Below are 11,524 nucleotides of genomic sequence, written 5' to 3' on the forward strand. Positions count from 1 at the left end.
TGTGGCAACGAGGGTTCGCTACCTCGTCGACATTGGTGCAGAAGTTAGCGTTCTCCCAGCAAATCCTAACGACCGGCTTAACGAATCGGCTCTAAACTTAGAGGCGGCAAACGGAAAACCTATCGCTACGTATGGCAAAAGGTACGTTTCCCTTAACGTGGGTTTACGCAAACCCGTCCACTGGATTTTCGTTGTTGCAGATGTATCTATGCCAATCATTGGTATGGATCTTCTACAACACCATAATCTGATCATCGACACTCGCAAACGGAGGCTAGTAGACGGAAACACTAATTTATCCGTTTGCGTAACTTCTTCTTACCGTTGTAGATTATCCCCAGTCACAATTAAGCATAGGATAGACCCACTTTATCAGCCACTTCTCGACAAGTATCCTGAGATACAACAAACGCAACCGAAACTACCGTGTGTAACCAGCAACGTTACATATCACATCACGACTACAGGACCACCTGTATTCTTGAAAGCACGCCGACTAGCTCCTGAAAAGCTAAGGTTAGCGAAAAACGAGTTCGATCACATGATAGACTTAGGGATCATACGACCATCAAATAGTCCATATTCATCTCCGTTGCACATGGTCCCTAAAAAGGACAGCAACGATTGGCGTCCAACTGGCGACTATCGGCGATTGAACGCGAAAACCATTCCCGATCGTTACCCGTTGCCTCACATTCACGATTTGACAGCTACCTTGAAAGGTGCAACTGTCTTTTCGAAAATCGACTTGGTTAAGGCGTATAACCAAATCCCTATGGCTACTGACGACATACCGAAAACAGCTATCATAACTCCCTTCGGACTCTATGAATTTTTGCGAATGCCTTTCGGTCTAAGGAACACTGCTCAAACATTCCAAAGATTCATAGACGACGTCTTTCGAGGTCTCAACTTCGTACATACGTATGTTGATGACTGCCTAATCGCACGTCCGGACAGAGAATCACATATCAAGCATCTGGATCCTGTTTTCGAACGATTACAAAAACATGGCATAACTGTAAACGTCCAGAAATGCCAAATCGGGACCGACTCGTTAGACTTCCTAGGACACGCTATCGATGCTCAAGGCATTCGACCTCTTAGGACCAAAGTGGCGGCCATTCTGGATTACCCAGAACCGACCAACGTCAAGCAATTACGCACGTTTAACGGCCTGGTAAGTTTCTATAGACGCTTCTGTTATAATGTGGAAATAATGATGCAGCGGATTAAGGGTAGGGAATTATTGATCGGACCAAAGACGCACAAACACGTAGAACAGCCTAGGGTTCTGATTGGTCTCGCTTCCCTATCTAACCCAGCCAGTTGAGTCCAGAACACAAGTCACAGCCTCGGAGATATGAATCATTATATTTCAAACATACTTTGTTTATATACCAGTCAAGCAGACCACAACGTCCCATAAAATAGAAAATAACATTGTACAATAATAGCCAGTAGGTAAATGACACGTTAAACAAGTATTGACCAATAAGATGATACCATTTCATGTCCAAGGATAGCATTAGGCTTAACAGGATAATTTTTGGGATATTTTCCTGAATATCCCAACAGCTTCATACCGAAATGCGCATTACTTATGAAACCTCTTGCCGACCAACTTCGTGGAAATGCGAAATCCATTAATTTGGACGACAACGCACGAAAAGCATTCTCCACATTTAAGGAACTGATCGCTAAAGCAACAATGCTCGCACATCAGGACACCGAAGCACCCATTAGTATCGCAGTAGACGCATCCGACTCTGCAATCGGAGGAGTCTTACAACAATGGGTTAACAACCCCTGGCAACCCTTGGCATTTTTCTCTAGAAGGTTGCTAGACACCGAATCGAGATACAGCACATTCGGTAGGGAACTCCTAGCTATGTATTGTGCTGTACGGCATTTCCAACAATATGTCGAAGGCCGTGAATTCACTCTCTTCACTGACCATAAACCGCTTACTTTCTCGTTAAGCTCTCCTTCTGACAAGTACTCTCCTCGTGAGTCTCGACAACTGGACTACATTTCGCAGTTTACTTCAGATATTCAACATATTTCTGGAGCAAACAATGTAGTTGCAGACGCCTTATCTCGCATAACTTCCTTGAACAGTTTCCAAGGAATCGACCTTCTTAAACTCGCCGAGCTTCAAAAAGAAGACACTGATCTTCAGCACGAGTTATCGTCCACAACCCTCAAGTTAGGTATCAAACAGATGGGAACAGGTAAGGGAACCTTACTGTGTGACACATCTACAGGTGCCGAAACGTTATCGACGCAACGTCTTCAATACGTTGCACAAACTTTCTCATCCAGGTGTCCGTGCAACGATCAAACTTATAGCAGAACGGTTTTGCTGGCCTGGAATGAATAAGGACGTGAGGGAGTGGGCACGTTCCTGTGTAAGCTGCCAAAAATCTAAGGTCATCTGACACAATAAATGTCCCTTAGGCTCATTTAAAACTCCTGATGCCCGTTTCGACCATGTTCATCTAGATTTGGTAGGACCGTTACCAGATTCAAATGGATACTCTTATCTCTTAATCTGCGTAGACCGTTTCACTCGATGGCAAGAAGCAGTACCTATCAAAGACATCACTGCTGAAACAGTGACCCACGCCTTCGTCGAACGATGGGTAGCAAACTTCGGCTGCCCTTCAACCACCACTACAGACCGCGGACGTCAGTTTGAATCTGAACTTTTTCGTCGTCTGACCACACTTTTAGGAACCACTCGCTTCCGAACGACTGCCTGCCACCCACAAGCAAACGGGTTGGTAGAACGCTTTCACCGACAACTCAAAGCTTCACTATCAGCTGCAAACGTTTCGCAGTGGACCAACGCTCTTCCACTCGCCTTACTAGGTATCCGCAATGCAGTGACATTGGATACACTGCGGCTCAACTCGTTTATGGAACGACACTTCGACTTCCAGGAGAATTCGTGGATCCTCCATCCTCTTCAATGAACATGGATCTAACCTCCTACACGAACAGGCTTACAAACGAAATGCGTTCAGTTAAACCTGCTTCCACTCGACCCCAATCAACTGATGTTTTCGTTCAACCTGACTTACGATATAGTACACACGTTTTCGTTCGTCGAGACTCGCATCGACGACCTTTTGAATCAGCATACGAAGGACCTATCAAAGTTCTTCAACGCGAACCGAAGTACTATCTAATCGATAAGAACGGAACCAACGATAGCATCAGCATCGATCACCTCAAAGCGGCATATTTAGAAGGAAATCCTATCAACGTCGATTTTCCTTCGGTACAATCGAACGACACGACTCCACTCATAATTCCTCAACCGACAACCAACACTAGCGATGATACTCCGAATGTATCTGAAAATAAACCTAAAACGACGCGTTCTGGAAGAAGAGTTAGATTTCTAGAGCATTTAAACGACTATTGCACGTAAGGACCTACTAGACATTTAATATTATCTCGATCTTTCTTTTTACGATATATATTTTTTTAAAAACAATTTTAATATGCTTATATATTTTTATTTTTTATTCGAAAAAAAACAAATTTTTTCAACGATGTTACAAGAGCTTGAGTTTATTTTCGACTTTTTTCGTCGACATTGTGTTTTTACGCACATACGAGTGTATTTCGACATGCACTTACATTTTCTTTTTTCTTTTCCAGGCCGGCTGGAAAAGAACGATGACGTTTATGAGGAACTGAAATTTTCATTGTACATTTTCTTTTTTTACTATGTTGTACCTCGGTTCTATATAGTAAGGAAAGACGACCAGACGCTGCTAATCCTAGCAAGCTATCAGAAGAGTGCTTACCAACGACAAACTCGCTGGGTTTAAACTTCTGTCTGGCTACGTCTTAGGGTCATCACGAACCCACTAGGGGGGAGTGATCTGTAGCGGTAAATAAATCCCCAAAATAAATAGCCCTGTAAGTTTTCGACATTGGATGCTGACCACATGTTTTAGTGGACTCATCTAGCTGAAGGCGCTCGGTCAGGCATCCGCACCAGATCACGTGTGGTAACGCCGTGCTCAACATCTACCGCAATCGCCAGCCAGATTAGATCAGAGAATTCCGATATATTGGTAATCGCCAAATACACTCTTCCGATCTCCTCGACTCTGTCTTTTGATTTCTCTCGGTGGGTACAAATCATATTAGAAGGTGTTACTGGTAGAAGCGTTGTCAAACACTGAATACCTGTGTCATTCTTCACTATGTTTCCGTACTCTCAGTGAGGACGAATGAAACTGTTGAAGATTATGTGGAAAGTTTTTCCGGCAAACTGGTCAAAAGTGCGCCTCAATTTTACCAGTGCAAGACTTACTCAGAAGGCATTTTGGTCACAGTTATCATAAGACTTCGAATCGTAGGATACCAGCACTCCTCAACCTTTTTCAACTCGGGATACTTCTAGGGAGGAGTTTATCAAGTTGTAACTGTAGTCTGCAACATGTCTCGGGTGGACTACTTTACACTTCGAAGTGTTAAAAGTAAGTCCGTTCTCGTCTGTCCAACTTTGAAGTCGAGTCAGATCCTCCTGAAATGCCTGTATATCGTTCTGAGTATCTCTCTCGAAAGTTTCACATCATCAGTAAAAAGTGATAAGTCAGACGACACCTGTTGTGGAAGATCGTTTATACAGATCAAGAAAAGAAGAGGTCCCATTACTGAATCCTGGGGGACCACACCAGGACATTCCATTGTCTGAGAGAAAGTGAAGTTAACCCTGACCTTAAAATGTCGATTTTTTATATGTGAAGTCAGCCAGTAATTAGAGGTGATTTGATATCCAAACGTCTGAGCTTATTGATAAGACATATATGGTTGACACTATCATAAGCTCTTGGGAAATCAAGGTTAATGACGTCAACCTTCCCCTTACGATCACAGATGCTTGTCCATCTGTTCACCGCGGTCAGCAGATGGGCTATACAAGGGTGACTCTTCCTGAAACAATGCTGTTGGGGTGAAATGAAGCTTAAGGATAATAAATAGTCGTGTATACCGCCGCTTATCAGGGACTTCATGGTTCTTGAAGGTATAAAGAGAAGAGCCGCCGGTCAGTAGCTTGAAGGTTTGCTGAGTCGACCTCCTTTGAAAATTGGTGTGATGTGAGCCAGCTTCCCAATATCCGGTAGTTTGTCTCGGTTTAGCGAGTGTGAGAACATCACGCTAAGCGACGCTGTCAGCATTGGAGCCGCTTTCTTTAGTATAGCAGAATGAACCATATGCAGACCAGGAGAAGAGTCTTTTCTTAGGTGTCTCAGTTTTCGGTACACCAAGTCAGCGTTCAGGTTCACTTCGAAAAGTCCTGTTCAGTTGCAGATGAAACTGTCATCAATATATTTGCTGTGGGTCGGTTGAAATGTTCGAGAGCACTGTTCAGCCAGATAGTTAGCGGCGTCACTGTGGTTATTGGTTGAACCATTAGGACCTAGCAGTTGCGAAACTCCAGTTTCGGCTTGACAAAGAGACGCTGCATAACGGAATAAGGTTTCCGGATCGGAGACAAATTCATCGATAAGCTTTGTCTGGTACTGAAGTCTGTCGTCTCTTATTGTTTTTGTGCATATGTTCTTCATATGTATGTATTACCTGTGCGCGCCGTTGTTATCAGTTTGTTTGTGTTCCGCACAAAAGTGCCTTTTGTATCTTAGGTTGCTTGTAGGTTTTGGGGTTAATTTGAGGAACATACTGCCTTGTAGCACATAAGATCGTGTGCGGTATGAAATCCCAATGAGCATCCATATCAAGTTCAGGGTGAATTCCCAAATCCGTATGTTGTAGATTTGAAGAATTATGGTCTACTATGATATTAGTACTGCTCTAATAATAGACCTAATCCTCAAATTGCAGACTTGTCATGATGTAACTGCCTAATCTATAGGATCTTACGTGGAAGTCACATCATTGTATACACTGACTCATCTTATCGTAACAATTACTAATTTATGATGGGGAACACATTCAGGCCGGAGATAGAACAACATATTTAGTATGAGTAACAGCAAGTTGTACAGAGCTACCATGTCTGCGAGGTTGAGCCATGTCTTCCGATCAATTCGAACTAATTCAGTTCATTGTTCTAGCCTTCTCCATCGTTGAGCTTTTCTCCGAGTTAAATGCTGAATATGTATCTTCACAGTTGTCTCGTGTTCAGCTTATAGGATTGTGTGGTTAGGGTCCAATGCCACTACTAATACATCGAGAAGCATTTCTCCTAAGCTGGCTAGAAGTTGCAAGAGATGTGTGGTACGGCGTACCCATTCGTGATCTGATGTGGATGCGTGACCGAGTACCTTCAGCTAGAGTGTGTCCAGTAAAATTAATGGAGTCGGCATCAGTTGCGAAGATCTATAGAAATATTTATTTACCGCTACAGGAATACCGAGGGACGAAGGTGAGAATGGAGACAAGAATAAATCAATAATGCATAATAGTGATATCGAGAACAGCTATTTCAAGAGGTAGACGGTTAACCACGAATGAACACTCGTTTATCGAGTCGTCCAAGGTATTCGCGTCTCTTTTGAAGGAGTGGCCGGAAAACCATTCCGAACTCTGAAGCGAGGCCACGAGTACATTCTCGGTAAAATTTAGAGAGGGTTTTAAGGTGATTGCGTCACGTTGTTCTCACATAAAGTGAGTAGTCGTATTTGCTATGATTACAACCCCGATATAATTTGAAGCGGTGCTCAAGCTCTCTCTGGTTCTTAGCACGAAATCGAGGTCTAAGTGGAAAATCATGTGGACTTTCATGGAGTATTCATCCTGGTTGTGTTCCATAGAAATGAATTTCCATGACATAACATCCTGGTAGTTGAAGTTCCAACTAATCGTTTCTGGCATCCCCTCAATTGTCTCAAGGATAATTTGATGCCAAAGTGGGTCTTTTTGCTGTCATAGGCTTTTAGATCTTCTTGTCGCTTGCAAAGATTAGTGGTGACCTTATTTAATGGGTTGTTAATAAAGATTGGGAACGGAAGTCGTCCTGAGATTGCTCCTTGTGAGATTTCAAATGTTAAAGCCCAAAAGCTTGCGTGCGCCATACTTACATTCGTACGAATTATTCTGTTCTCAAAGTACTTTCGGAGTCAAGATAGAAGTCGAGATGGGAAACTTATATTTTCAACCTTCTATACGATAAGCGAGTGTGGTAAGGTTCCGAAGGCTTGACCTATTCTTAAGGACTAAGAACAACGTCTTATTATGAGCTAACAATTTCTTTTTATCTAATCTATTGTAGTTAATATACCTAGATTCCTGCCAGGAGGTATTGGTGATCCCCTGTTACTAGACAAGGAAGCCTGTTAAGCGAAAGCTTCTTTTACTCGGTCCACAACCGTTTGAACCATTTTAATAATCGAGGAATATCACATGAACCGTAACCTTCTTGTCCCAAAAGGTACTCAAGCTGTCCAATGCTATGAGAAGACTGTATACTTGGGACCTACCTTTCCCAAATACGTATTAGACCTCACTGAAGTTGTTTTTGTTCATTTTTCTGTCTTTTATTTATTAACTAGTATTTTCGTAACCTTTGACAGTATTGGCGTTAATGTGACTGTTCTATAGCAGGCTAATTCTTTCTTACATCATTTTGAAGATTGGAGAGAGCGTAACTTGTTTCCATTCTTCTAGACGTTGATGTTGCTCTAGCGTGTTCCTGAACAGGTCGTATACTAGTGAACTGTTGGCTTTCGCACGCTGTTTCAGGATCATAAGGCAGAAGTTCCTACATGCTAGTGACTTTCCCGAGCATATGATTCTCATTTTCCCTAGTGCCGATCCGGAAGTAAGATAGATATTCACCCGGCCTTTAGGTAGCCGGCAGGCCTCATGAGTGCAAAAACTACCTGGTTTGTAGGTTTATGTTAAGTCATAAATCTGCAGTAGCATTGGCCCCAACCACAAGATACTCAAAGCCGAACATACGATGGCTGAGAAAACCCGTACTAAATATCCCGGGTAAGAGGGTCGAATACGGTGGACGCAGGAACACTTCAGCGGTATGAAATGCCTCAATCACGCAGGTGTAGTCGCTCCACATAACCTCGTGTTGTATCACATTAAAGATGTTACTTTATCTCTATCTCAAGTGTGTTATTCGTAGTTTGACAGCTGTAACGGCTGACAGGCACGATAAGACTAGTTAATGAGGACGACATGGCGACTTTCACATAGTGTCTGGTAGGTTAGGTCACATCATGGCAAGTACACATTTATGGATTCTGCTTACTTCTCTAGTAGCAAGGATAAATACATTAATACTGACCCAGTCACCAATTCTACCGACTTATAGAGATAATATATCGGGCTTGTATTTTGACTACTAACCATATCTCGAAATATCTCCCTTCGCTGCTAGCTTTGGCGTTCCGTATATTTTCTTATGCCATGTAGGAGCTACGGTCAGGATATTTTGGAAGATTTATCCATGCAAGGCTCTCTTTTTTGCCTGTAACAAGCATCATATCCCTTCCTTAACCTTGGGTCTTTCCTTTTCAGGTGTTTATTTTGATAGGGAATTATCTTTAAGCCGAAGTGACCACAGCCCCGTCAGTGGATAGCTTCAAGAGGGGACCTGACAAACACGTACTCACTCGTGAATTACCATCTCCCTCTTCGACCATATGTGTCTGGTGGACGTCTCATAAATTATCACGGTTATCATCACCATGTGCCAGTCTGCTTTCTATATCTCTCGGTACTATCTCTGTTCCTTTTCTTATTCCTTCAAGTTCGTCTTATTACGCATTATCAATTGATTAACTTGTTTATTATTCTTGAAATAATGGTCTTTTAGCGTTCTAATTACCACTTTATTATTTTCATGTTGCGACTATCCAATCCCCTACATGGTAATGTTATGGCCAGTGGTATCCAGAAAGCCTAATATCCTGAGACAAACATACCAACCAAATGATTTAATAATCCATAGATAAGTACCAAACTCACTGGGACTAGTGCATCCGAGTGGTTAGACTACCACACTTTGGACATTAGTAAATACGTGAAACCGTACCGAAACGACCAGAAGCGAGTGCAAAGAAATTAATCGGTTTATACAAGCTCGTAGCAAAGGAGAGAAGGCCTACTTCAAAGAGGTCCATCCGAAACAAAAACTCAAGAAAATAATTTTTGTCTGTCCCCTGTCCTCCAAATGACAGCCAACAGGAAACTCCTAAAAGCTTAATCGTGAGGCTAGATCTGTTTCTACCAGGAAAAACAACCCGACCGCTCATGTCGTCGATAATCTTCCGGAATCCCACAGTGTTTTTGATGCGACTGGGGTTGCTACTCCAACGGAAGTCGATAAAGGGTACGGGTAGAGGACAAGAAACGACATAACGCCATTAAACAAAAGTCAACCTCCCTCAAAGTAGCCGAGAAATTAAAGACTTATCGTAGTGATAGGCCAATTATCTTTCATGGAATCAAGGAGAGTGGAAACTCAGAACCTAAAGCTGGTTTTGAGAATGACTCTGGGTTGATAAAGCAGCCACTAAATCAGTTAGTTCCTCAGGATATCTCCGGAGTCATCTTGCTAAAGATGTATAGACCAGGAAGCCAAATGAACCTGAAACAGAATGAGTGGTATTTAAACCTCCCGATGAATGGGGCCTAATATTTCAGAATGGACATACACTAAAGAGGTCAGGAGTTTTCGTCCGTAGGAACATGCAGCTCGCAGACTGCGTAATAAGATGAGAAGCTGAAAAAGAGCCAAAACTTAGGTTAGATTCTAGCGAGAAGGACCTAACAATTGTAAAGTTTTCGATTGTGAGGGCTCGACAGAGAATGGTGCCGAAGCTACTATGGGTGCAGCACGAAACCATTTAAATAGGCCCCGGATCTGTTACACAAATGACGGAAGCTTACTCAACATGCTATCGGAGCTAAGTGTACAGACAGACCCTACCAAGCCGTATGTAATCCCAGTCACAGAAACGTGGCTGACTTAGCCTATATATAGTATGGAAGGTTCCGCGTCAGTGAGTGTCGACAGAATCTAGAAGGGTAAAGCAGGAGGAGTAGCTATATAAATATTGAGAATATTATCCCATTTGCAATTATCGACTATCCCATGATGGTGGGATGTGTGAATCGGTTATTTGTCGCTTGAAATGTGAGGGACAAGAGCTGCCGATTGGTTTCGTCTACCGCAGTCGAAGCTGTGAGGTAAATGAAGTCTCCCTAGACTGTATCAACAATTGATCATGAAGTGGTCGATGTCTAATCTTAGAAGACCTTAATGCACCCATAGTAGACTGGAAACATCTGAGGACCGAATTGTTAGAAAATTTCTTCAATTAGGAACTAGTTGATGAGGTACGACTCGGACTCTGAGTCACCCTTACGAGATCTTATATTTACTCATTATGAGGATGACGTCAAGAACCCCGATTACATGCCGCCCCTAGGTAAAAGTGATCATGCAGTTCTGAACTTTAACTTCCGCAGAGTTGTTGGAAAGGAGTGCGCGTTAACCCAACCTATATCTTACGTCCGAAAAGCAAATATAGAAGATATTATACCCTCAGAATCGACAGATCGAACAATAGAGTCAGAGTCACCAACAAAGAGCACGGGTGAACTTCGAGTTGTTTAGCTGAGAAACTGAGCTTGACGGAGTACTTCAGGGAAAAGTTTTGGGGCCAGTGTTATTCCTCTTGTATGTAAATAACCTCCCTCATCTACTATCATCATTAGTCTTGCTACATACTGACGATGTCAAGATTTGGAGGGCGATAAGAAGTAAAAGTGACAGCCTAGAACTTCAAAGTGACACGGAGAAATTATCCGAATGGTCTCAAACTTGGCAGTTGCCGACGAATACTTCCAAGTGTATTGTGATGCATTTTGGTCATTAAGGTACAGATACATACATGACGAATAACATTGGGATACCTGTTGTCCAGACACACAATGACTTAGGAGTCATCGTTAATTAAGACTTAAAAACCACTGCACACTGCTGTGCGATAGCCACTAAAGGTTTTACAAACGTATGATCAATACGTAGGACCTCCAGCCATGTCAATGGTAAAACTTTTTGACTTTGTATGAAGGATTCGTGCGTCCTAAACTCAAGCGTTGCATACAAGCGGCTAGCCCCTGCTTAAAAAAGACGGTGAGCTTTTGGAAAAGTTTCAGAGAATAGCGATTAAGCTGATTCCTGGGATAGCGAAGCTCCCGTAAGGTACTCAACTGGCTAAACGTGACCTATTTCCATTATCATATCGGAGAACTTGTTAATCATTGAAATTGATGATCTCTCTCGAATGATTAGAGGCCTACTAGAGTTAGACGGGAATGGTGCACAGAATCAGTCAATTTTGAAGTCACACATCACGGTCAGAATCTAACGTGGATTATCCCTTGGACATATAAAAATACTATGGCTGCTTTGATGACCGTATAACACAAAGGACGTTACTACGGAAATACATTCGTATGAATGAGTAAAGAGGAGATTTACGAGCATTTACGAGGACACTTCAAAAAAGTT

This window comes from Schistosoma haematobium, chromosome 4 (assembly GCF_000699445.3).
Source record: "Schistosoma haematobium chromosome 4, whole genome shotgun sequence".
In the NCBI taxonomy this organism is placed as follows: Eukaryota; Metazoa; Platyhelminthes; class Trematoda; order Strigeidida; family Schistosomatidae; genus Schistosoma; species Schistosoma haematobium.